This window comes from Pinus tabuliformis, chromosome 1_2, assembly GCF_031772625.1.
Source record: "Pinus tabuliformis cultivar Carrire ecotype Pingquan chromosome 1_2, CPIR1, whole genome shotgun sequence".
Lineage (NCBI taxonomy): Eukaryota > Viridiplantae > Streptophyta > Pinopsida > Pinales > Pinaceae > Pinus > Pinus tabuliformis.
This window is the reverse complement of record NC_142298.1, coordinates 1275492627-1275504878: the sequence shown is the minus strand read 5'-3', so window position 1 is coordinate 1275504878 and position 12252 is coordinate 1275492627.

The window sequence follows — 12252 nt, the reverse complement described above, 5'->3', positions numbered from 1 at the left end:
GTTGTCATATGCCACATCACTATTGTGGACCATGTATCTTGTAAATCAAATGTATTGTAAAAGAGAAGTCCAATGGACACACATGAATATGAAGAGTCATGTAAGCTGAAAAGTCATATGAAGTTGAACAGTCATGAGGGTAGACAAAGAGTCACAAGGGGTAAGCATCACCCCTTGGTTATATATGCCCCTTCATTATATGAGAAAAGGAATTTTCACCTTAGCTCCTCCCGCAAGGCATTAGGGAAACCAACTAGTTCTTTGAGGAGCAAGGAGTGGCTCTAATGTCCCACTACTGAGGCTACTGATGCATAATGTAAATATGTGTCTTGGAACTTTTTCTTAATAGAAAAATCATTTTAAGGCAAGAACATTCTTCATGCATGGCTTATGAATGTTTGTAATACTATTCTATGGATGTTTGTATTTCATGTTTACTTTCACATGTACTAAGATAGTTTAGCTATTTATGTTATTTTAGTGCTAATCTTGTTGAAAACATGTTGTAATGGTTGCTACTGTTGTCCCATCCATGTGGACTATTCCATAGGATACTAGACATATCTTTCCTTTCTTATTGGTTATAACGAATGTCACATCCGCTATGGACTATTCCACTGAATATTAGATGGATCTTCCCTTGTTTGTTGGTTGTAACAACTGTCACATCTATTGTGAACTATTCTACTGGATGTTAGACATGTCCTTATGGTTCGTGCATGTATCTTTCTGGGTGGCACTATTACCTCTCACTTAGAGGCTCACTTTTCTCCCCCACCCCCTTTTGCAGTAAAAGAACCTAAACATATTTGCAATGCACACTCACCTTTCTTTTCGAAAATATTGTTGCATCACTCTCTTCTGCTGACATCTAGAGCCAATGAAAATATTTAAGGATTTGGCAATCGGGCTTTTATACCAGATGGGACTCCTACACAAAACTGTGTGAGGTTTGATTAGGACTTCATATATGGGAGATCCCCTGAATGTTGGTGGGTCTAGCACCATCAACATTTCTGGTGGTAGAAGGAGGGAAACCGGTATTTTATGGTTGATTATCCCACCGACCCCACTCAACCATCTTCTGGTTAAGGCAACAACATTCACTCCATCTCCCCTACTCTTAATTCTGAAGTTGGTAACTCTTTACCACCCAGAACTGGACGTGATATCCCGTATCATCAACTTTGGATCATCTGCCCCATCACCTGTCAGTTTGCAAAAGTTGTTGGATTGATTCCAGGATTAATCAGTTTTCCATATTCTCAAATGAAGAACAAGACCACCCCCATAGGAGTAGTGGTCTCGTCTGTTGACGAAGCAGTCCTCACCACTCTTGAAGAACTAGAAGACACTATTGAAAGGGAATAATAACCTCCACTCTTTCAAGGAGGAGAAGGAGGTAACTCCTTACCATCAGGATCAACTTCTGGAAGGACAGATGGAGAGGAAGAAAAGGAAGAAGAGGAGGGGGAACCATCAGATTTAGAAGAGGAAAAGGAGGACAACAAAGAAGAATACATGGCTGAGCAAAATTTTGATTGGATTAATCAAGGCCCACTGGTACTTCCGGGTCACCTGCACAAGATGCCGAGGCACATGGAGAAGCTCTTGATGAAATATGACACTGACAAGACATTGAAGGCTAAAGATCACTTAGACAACTTTTAACTACATCTGCAAACACATGAGGTACGTTACAATGATGTTGCATGTAGATTTTTTCCATGTACCTTGGATGGTAGAGAAACTATATGGTATCATAGCCTTCCTCCAAACTCCATCCAGAGGTCATTCAAAAGGATCTTTCTTGAAAAATTTGTTGAAGACAAGACCCCTACTATGTTATTAAAGGATATGGGTAGTCTTAAGATGGTGTTATGACTTGGATTGAACCTCAGGTTGAAAGGAGGCAAGCCAGGGTAACCACAAACCAAGCTTAGCCAAGTAGCTAGCCTACTAGGCCAGGAGAGGGTTCTCTCTGTAAGGATCTTAGTCAAGATGACTGGATCAAGTAAAGGATTTTAGGCTAGGTATAGTAGCTCAAAAGTTTGATTGGATTTTGTAGAGGTTTTGCTGGATCAGGAGGAGATGGGTAGTTTAGGTCTGGGAAATTAGGTCAGAAATGAAGGGTGTTCTATGGGGCAAGGTAGGCATAGGGTTTAGCACTTTTGGGCTTGATGAGGTGAGATGTTTAAGACTGATGAGAAGCTAAGGGGGGCATGTGACAATCATGGACAGATTGGTCAAAATGTGCAGAATGAGGCTGCCAAAATGCAGAGTGATGCTGCAGTCAACTTTTGAATGTCTTCCTAAACTCCAAATTGAGCTCATGATATCTCATTGGAAATATTTCTGTGTCTATTTATCATTTGAATCATAAATAAAGTCATTTGGTCACTCCAGCTAGGATAAATCTTGATTCTCCCAAAGTCACTCCAGAAGTGTAGCAATTATCCTATGGCAAATGATTGTTTGGAAATTTCTCCCAAACCATGAGACCTGTGTAGAAACTGAAGGAGGTTTTTCTTCTTGAGTCTATGATGGACAAAAACCTCTCTCACTTTTATCAAATTCATCTTTTTTCTTAGAAACATCATTTGAATAAAACCTATCTCGATGTGTGGAACATGGGATTTGTAGAAATGAAGGGAAATGAAGGGGATGAGGGGCTTCTAATTTCTTGAGAATTTTTTTTGGAAGTAGGGAGGGATGTTAGGAAGTAGGGGAAAGTGGAATTTAAAATATTGAGTGAGGGGAAGGGGTCCAAAAGGGAAAAACACAGGCCTAACCTAGAAAAGTGTCAAATTGTAGCAATAGGCTAGGGTTTGTGGGAAAATGATGAATTTGAGGGATATCAGTGATGGGAAGTGTTTAAGAAGGTATTTTAAGGGTAGGGGAAGGTGTATAAACATCATGATACAAGTTTTGTTGATTATTTGACCATCCAAGGAAAATTACCTTCAAAACCCTAGGAGAGGGAAATGAGCCTTACCTAAGTACAACTGAAGCAGGAACAAGGTGTAAAATGACCCATTGGAGATGAAAACTCTTTGAATAATGGTACATTCATCCAAATGGTGATGTGGACCAATACTTGGAAAATTTAGGAAGGAGAGAAAACAATCCTAGACCCAACACCTAGTGACAAATTTTTACTTGAAGACTCACTGAAATGACAAAAATTTGACTTTGACACCCCAAGACCACTTTGTAAGAGCATGTTTGATCACTGGTGGAAGGCTGCAAATACTGAAACTAACAGATGGAACCGAAGGAAAAAGTTAAATATTTCAATAAGAGGCTCAATCGCATCTTGAACATGTTTTCGGGCGACACAAAACCTCTTGGTTCCATCACCATAGACTACTATAATTCTGCCTTGCTAACAAGTATTATGCAGTTTGTAAAGCGAACTGAAAAACTGACATTGACAGAAAACTATGAAGAGAATATTGTTGTTGAGAAGGACTTGTGTGCTATTGGAGTCATCACAAATGATGAATCAACAAAATACTCAAAGGACACAGGTAAGAGGTCTCAGGCCTCCATGAGGAAGACTAAGGAAAAAGAACCGAATAATCTTGAAAGGTTGACTCGTCTCGTGAAGTCCCTGACTACCAAAATGGTTGAACTCAAACAAAGGATAAGAAAGACTCTCGTGAGCAGCAGGCCCCAAAAGTTCATGATTAGAAGGAATTCAGCTTCCGGCAGTAGTAATCAGCTGGAAAAATTTGTGTAGAGTTCTAATGTGGTTCTGAATATTGAGAAGATTGGCACGAATTTGTATTCCACATTTCATAATGAGCATAATTTGGAGAAGACATGCCCACAATGGAACCAAATCATGAGAAGAATGGTTGCACAATTTTTTGGCTCAGTCATGGTTGAGGAACAGGCTGAGCCCAATGAAGAGAATGAAGAAGTTGTTGCAGTCGATGAAGCTCCAAGGACTAGGAATGTAGTCAACATGTATCATTGTGTTCTCGTAGCCCAGAAGAGTACTACCAATAAGTAGCCTTCAAGTGATGGTTCGGACTAGAAGCAGAGAAACCAATATAGCTTGAGAAGCTAAGGGTCGACCACTGTGATTGAGGTGTCAAAATAGAAATTTAAAGAAAATTTATTAAGAACTCAATCCTCTAGCTAACTGAGCATAGAACACCCAGAGAAAGTCCACAAAGTAGTTTCAATGAGAAGTGTCTCTAATAGCAATAAAGACAGAACCATCCCTCCAAAAACCACTAACCACGTTCCATCCTCGGACACCTTGGTCAGTCTTCCCGCTGTGGATTATAATATTGTATAGGATATGAAGAAGGCTGGTGCAAACATCTTCCTGTTAGAACTTACAAAGATCACGAGCCAGCGGGACATCCTTCTATCGACACTTGGAAAAACCTCTACAGGTAATGATACCTCTTCGGAAAAGGGATCTAGTAAGTCTCCTGATGCTCTCGCATATGTACTTAATGCACTCACGATGGATGAAAACACACTCTGCCCACCATTATTTATTACATTCGAAATATTCAACTTCAATGTAAAACAATTGCTTGGTTGATTTTGGTGCATCGGTGAATGCCATGCCATTATATGTGGCCAAGAAGATCAATACTAAATGGGACAAGACAGATGCATAGATCATTCAACTTGACAAAACTCATGTCTAGGCAATTGGTGAACTCAAGGATTTCATCATCCGGTTATCATCTGAAAGACGAGTTCACCAATGTATCAACATAGTGATTGTGGACATTCCAGAAGCATACAAGGTGTTACTAAGTAGAGATTGGTCAAGAAAGCTTCAAGTATACTTTGCCATAGACTAGTCACACTAATGGCTTCCATACAGGGGCAGGAATAATCAGATCTGGGTAGAGTCAGAGAGATACATGAAGCACACAGTGACTCCCTTGAATGGGCATAACGAGCCAATGACTTTTGTAGAATTATTATTTGGCAATTATTTTCTGGAAACGCAATTGGGGTGCTATCTTGCAAAGCCATTGCTACTTCGACTAGAGACACAGTTGGATCTCCTTCCATGTCCAACTAGTGATAATGAAATTTGTATAGTTAGTAGTGGTAGTAGTAGTAATAGTATTACTAGTGTAGTGAGAAATTCTTGTACATATGATATGTGGACAATGTACTTTGATGGATCGAAGGCGTAGGAGGGCCCTAGAGCTGGTTGTGTTTTAATAGAACCATTGCAGAGGAAACACTTGATCTCTAGCCTCTTGGAATTCGAGTGCACGAATAACACTGTAGAATATGAAGCATTCATCTTGGGCTTACAGAAGGTCATCGACCTCACCGTTGCCAATCTAAAAGTGGTAGGTGACTCTGAAATTGTGGTGTGTCAGGTACGTAACACTATACATTGTGTGTCACCTCATCAAAAAAGTTATCAACAAGAGGTGTGGTGACTCATCTCTCACTTCCAAGATTTTAATATTATTTCAGTTCCAAGAATGTGTAATGCAACAACGAATACCTTGGCAAGCGCCACTGCTTGGATATCATCGTTACGGGATGAATTTTCTATTGAAAAATTTTGTATAAACTGTCTATCCTAGATAATATAACTAATTTATGCGCTTTTCTATGATGACCAACAAATATTGTACATTATGGCCAACGCTAACGTATTCAAAGACGTAGCAATTGACGAAGATGAGCACAAACAGACACTGTAGGACACGACCAATGAGAGTAAAGGTAACCTCGTCCCTAAGGGTGTGGTATCACTAGAAAAGTTGTATGATTTGCAGAACCGCTTCCAGGGACATGTTAATGCCAAGACCCACAATTCTAATGCGAAAATAAACTTGGGAATTGAGAAAGATACGAAATAAGTCAACCTCAGTACTTGTTGCACACCAAAGGAGCTACAAGCCTTCATCCACTCATTTAAGTAGTATCATGATGTCTTCACGTGGACATACAATGAACTCAACACATATGACACGCAAATCATCCAGCATGTGATACCAATCAAGGAAGGGGCCAAGCCATTTTAACAAAAACTGAGGAAATTTCACCCAACGCTTGAGCCCCTCATACAAAAGGAGTTGAGAAAACTGTTGGATGCTCAGATCATCTACAAGGTGCGACATTCAACATGGGTATCAAACTTGGTTCTTGTGAGGAAGAAGTCTAGGGAGATCTGCATGTGTGTATATTTCTGTAATCTTGACCACACCTTAGACAAGGATAATTACCCCATTTCGTCCATGGAGAAAATATTGCAAACAGTATCGGGGGCCGAAATGTTTTTTTTTTTTCTCGATGGATTCTTAGATTACAACTAGGTTCTGGTAGCAGAGCCCAACAGATTGAAAACTACTTTCAGGACAAAGTGGGGCACATTTTCATTTCAACTAATGTCGTTTGGTCTAGTCAATGTTGGTGCAACATTCCAACGTGCGATGGACATCACATTTCATGAGCTTATTGGACAAAGCGTAGTGGTCTACCTTGATGATGTGACAATGTTTTCCAAATAGAAGTCAAACCACCTGCATGATCTGAAGAATATTTTTGAGCGATTTCCTAAATATGGGATATCCTTGAATCTCAAGAAGAGTATCTTTGCAATGTCTGAAGGTAACTTCCTGGGACATATCATTGCTAAAAGTTGGATTGAGGTAGACCCAGACAGGGTCTGAACCATCATGCAGATTCCCCACCTAGTGAACAAGAAAGCCATGTAGTCTTTCTTGGGGAAGATCAACTTCCTCCAAAAGTTCAACTCTAACTATGCTCATATTGTTAAACCAATACAAGAGATTATCAAGAAGGACTGATCCAAGATATTTTACTTATAGATGCATCATGATTACATGTAATAGATCATATTAACTAGGAAACTTAAGATCACATAAAACAATGCGGAAATAACAAGACAAGCATGAAACCATGACACAAAGAGTTGATTATAGAGTTCATCCAATTTGGAGTACATGTTTGGGCCCTGCTCAATAGTGGGGAGGCCTTCCTTCATTAAGTGGCATAAAAAAAAGATAAAGTACAAGCAACATTCATTTACAATCATTATACCTCGAAGAGGGAAGATGGACAAATAATGGAGAGCTCAACTTCAAAAACACATAGTACCACTGAAATCTTGGTGAAAAATCATGCAGAAACGCCTATCCAAACACACAATTCGGATAATCGGGCCTTCTGCACCTTCTCGGAACGTCCCTACTGCTTAAGGAAAGGTCCCCTCCTGCTGCCAGGTTAGGTTACTGCTGCACACAATGGTTTTTGAACTATTCTGACAATCCTCTCTCACCTTTCTCTAACGTGGATAGTCGTATATATATATGCTAGCAGTAAACCCCTCAACTCCTGGGTAGTTATAAACAATAGACCAAGTTAGCATGCGGGTTTGATTTAATATCAAGGATCTCGGGTTGCAACAAAAACACTTACTTAACATGGAAAAATCTTTAACTGCACATTTAAACTAGCGGCCTTTTACTATCGGTGTTCCCCCATTGGTGTTTCCAATCGGCGAGAAACCTAAAATTCCATACATCAGGTGCCCTACGATAACCATAAACCTGAAAATTATTAACTACGATATATAATACATTAGGTTCAAGAGTTCATATCGCAAATCACAATTGGCATTTCCAAAATTGGTACAACATGTGACTGCTTTCCCCTTTGCGAAATGTGATTGCGATATCACAAATCGTAACATGATTTTGCGATTGCGATCGCATCGCAACTTGGCTTGCTCTAGGGGCTAATTATTTAACCTTCTCCTTTTGCAATGGGCGATTGCGATTTGATCACATCGCACCCATAACTCGCTTGGGCCTGATTTTCTTTAAGTTGCGGCCTCCTTCTCCTACGATCTGTGATATGTGGGATGAATGGTAGCCTTCCACTTGGCACTTCCCCATTCGCTGAGAATGTCTACCACTCCATCTCCTCCTACCACTTGTTCAAGTCAAACATAAATTTGACTTGCTCTGACTTCTTCGTATGAACTCGGATTTGAGTGTCATTCACACCATTGGAATCAGGATGACAAGCACTTCTATCTGATGCTAAGTCTATCCAAATTTTTCCACTTTGAGCTTTGAGCCTTTTACCATGCCACTAGTACTTCTTTAAAGATCCACATGGATCAATCCGCCCCACTAAGAGATTTTGGAAAGCCATTTTAGTCAACTGGCAAGTGAGGAAATTCCTCCCTCACATTTTCTTTCTCCATCCATAAATATTTACTTGTATGCATTCTTTTGAAGCCCACACGAATGTACTCCACCAAAAGAATTAACACATCCAACACACTACCTTTTTCCTCTCCAAACCACACTTTCAACCACCCACACGCAAAGCTGGTACATCCTTTCCAACCATATACAAACCATACATGACAAACAACCCCAAACTTGCCAAGAGTTTATATCACACACTCTTTGGTCAAGTTTTACATGATAGAAATCAATACCCAAATTACTCATAATAAAAGGCCACAAACATCATCGTTGCATTTTGAAGTGATGGAAAACACATCATCACTTTTTACATTTACTTGCAACGCATGATTTACAAACCATGGCCATAACAAGCTACTATCTAAAAAAACCATCTTTTACTTAATAAAGTAAATGGGTCATCTTCCTGTGGCAGATTTGTTTGTGGAATATCCTCAATGACTGGATCCTTCATGGGTGCTTTTTGGTCCTGAAGTGTCTAGCCTGATGCTGTTTGGAATGATTTGTCCTTTTCCAGAATTTCTGGATCGTCTTGGAATGGTTTCTCCTGATGTGCCTCTAATAAGTGTTCATCGATCCCTCACTGTCACTGAAATGTGATGAGGTGCCCTCATCATGTGTTGTTGGTGGGTCCCTAGCTATTCTGGAGCATTCCCCAACTTCCTTCCTGACATACCCGAGTCCTGCATCATGAGGCAATTCCTCCACTTTGATGGGTTTCGTGATTCCCTGGTCATTAATAGCAAGGCCCTTCCCCTGATACACCATTTTCTTCAACAATTTAGATTTGATAATTGTAGTATGTTTTTCAAAAGCAGCGAAATCATCATTAGGAAAGTTACATGAAACTGAAGATTCACTTTTTACCTGAAGGTGGTTATGCTACAACTTTTCTAAGGCCTCATTCTTAACTTGCAACTGATGTAGCAACCTTTGTTTCTCCTTTTCTGCTTCTTGTAGGAGTCACCTTAGCTCAATATTATCTACTTGAATGCTTTGGTTGATCTCCTCAAGTTCCTGGAGCCATGCCACGTTGGGTGTCCTTTTCACCTTTGGTACAATATCTATTGAAATTTTTGTTTCATCGCTCGAATTGGAGCCCAAATTGATAGGTCCATCTACTACGATCCTAAGAGCTGTAGTCTTCCTTTCGTCATCGGAATTGGACCCCAGGTCAATTGGTCTAACTCGTGAAAATCCGATAGCTGTGACCTTCTCATCTTCCTATGATTTAGACTCATGATCTTATCGAATGGTGGAAGTTATCTTCTGCATCTCCTTTCTATCATTCTTCTTAGGCCTCAGCTCAAGGTGTAGTTTCCAACAATTCTCTTCTCTACATCCCTCTTTCTCACAATGTGTACAAGTGGGCTTTACCTATCATCTCTTGGTGGTTGTGGATCCTTTTGGGTGGTCATTTTGTTCATGTGTCCCCCTGCTCTCAAGATGCATGGCCTTCACACTGGTCTCATCAATATTATCAAGCTTGAACAATAGTAATGAATGCCTTATGTAACTATGTAAGGAACTGATATACTTAGTTACAATCTCTAGTGAATCTAATGGAATGCTCAAATTCAATGCTTGTTTCCTAAATTCTTTGGTGAAGTTTTTCACATTTTGACCCTTGCTTTTCCTTAGGTGTTGCCATTCCATTAATTCTTTTTGTTTATATCCCATAGGGTAAAACTGATTCTTCAATGTAGAAACAAAATTTGACCATGAGGAAAGAAGGTTACACACATTTTTTCTTCCTTGAAATCTACTCTCCCACCAAATGAGAGCAGTGCCACCAGTCGAAGGGACACCAAATGGATCTTTGCCTCGTCTTCTTTGATTTTTTGAATCCAACAGTAGATCTCAATCTGCCTAATCCAATTGTTGAGATTTTTTGCATTACATTCTCCAACATACATAGGCAAGTCAAACTTTACATCTAGTTTAAGGAAAGGTTTCTTAGATGTATGTCTATGACGTCTGCGAGAATGATGAGAAGAAGAAGTGGAACTGTCACTGGAAGATGGAGATGGAAGGGGAGCTTCTCCACCATCTCCATGATATACTGATCTATTGTCATCGACATCTTCCTTCTCGTGCTCAGGTGCCTTCTCATACTCTGAAAACAACTTGTGCACTTTATCTGCCATATTGTAGAATACCTTGCACAAATTATGTTCCTCTTCCCAATGAAGTTATTTGTTTGCCATGTTTCTTCTTCATTGTGCATGTCTTGCTTCAGGATCAGAGGAATTAATATTTCCTTCACCCTTTCACAACTTTTTCTAGGTTAGCATGTAATCATGCAATTCGCATCAACAAAGACCTGCTCTAATACCAAACTTTATCCAAGATCTTTTACTTATAGATGCATCAAAATTATATGTAAAAGAGTTTATTAACTAGGAAACTTAAAAGCACATAAAATGATGCAGAAATAACAATATAAGCATGAAACCGTTACACAAAGAGTTGATTACGAATTTCATCCAATTTGGACTACATCTCCGAGTCCTGCTCAACAGTGGGGAGGCATTCTTTCATCAAGTGGCATAAAAAAGGATAAAGTACAAGAAAAATTCATTTACAATCCTTATGCCTCCAACATGGGAGATGGATGAAGAATGGAGAGCCCAGATTCAAAAATAGACAATACCACTGAAATTCTGGCAAAAAATCGTGCAAAAACTCCTATCCAAACACCTAATTTGGATAATCGGGCCTTCTGCAACTTCTTGAAACCTCCCTACTACTCAAGGTGAGGTCTCGACATACTCCCAGGTCAGGTTACTACTATGCATGATGGTTTCTAAAATATTCTTCCATTCCTCTCTCCCTTTTCTCCAACGCGGATAGTCCTATATATATGTTTGCGGTAAGCCCCTTAACTCTCGGGCAGTTCTAAATAATAGACAAGTTAGCAGGCGAGTTTGATTTAATATTGAGGATATCGGGTTGTGGAAACTACCTTTATTTAAGATGGAAAAACTCTTTAACTACGCGTTTAACTTGATGGCCTTTTACTATCGGTGTTTCCCCCACCAGCATTTCCAATCAACGGATAGCCTAAAATCCCATACGTCAGACGCCCTACGATCCACGGAACCAACAAATTATTAACCACAATATATAATTTATTGAGTTTGGTAGTTTATATCGCAAATCGCAATCGCCATTTCCAATATTGATACAACATGCAACTCCTTTCCCCTTTGTGAAATGTGATTGCGATATCGCAAACCACAACATGATTTTGCGATTACGATTACATTGCAACTTGGCTTGCTCTGGGGACGGATTCTTTAACCTTCCCCTTTTGCGATGGGTGATTGCGATTTGATCACATTGCACCCATTACTCACTTAGGGCCAATTTTATTTAAGCTGCGACCTATTTCTTTTGTGATCTGCGATATGCAGGACCAATGGAAGCTTGCCACTTGGTGCTTCCCCATTCACTGAGAGTGTTTGTCACGTCATCTCCTCCTGCCACCTCCTCAAGTCAAACATGAAATTTGACTTGCTCTAATTTATTTGTACGAACTCGGATTTGAGCGTTGTTCGCACCATTGGAATCAAGATGAGGAGCACTTTGATCCGATGCTAAGTTTATCCATATTCTGCCACTTCGAGTTTTGATCCTTTTACCATGCCACTGGTACTTCTTTAAATATCCACCTAGATCAAGGATGCAATTTATAAATGGGACAAGAGGGAAAAGGACATGTTTGCCCGTATCAAGTAAGCTATAGCAAAAGCACCTGCTTTGTACAACCCAGACTTCCATAAAGACTTCTTGCTCTACACTTTTGCTTCCAAAACCTCTCTTGTTATTGTGCTTACTTAGAAGGATGATTTGAACAATGAACAACCTATCTCCTTCATAAGTGCAAGCCTGTAACGACCAGATCTCAATTACCCCACCGTGGACAAACATTTTGATGCAGTGTACAAGGCAGTAAAGAACTTTAAACCCTATTTGTTGAAAAACCACTTTATTATCATTGTTCCAC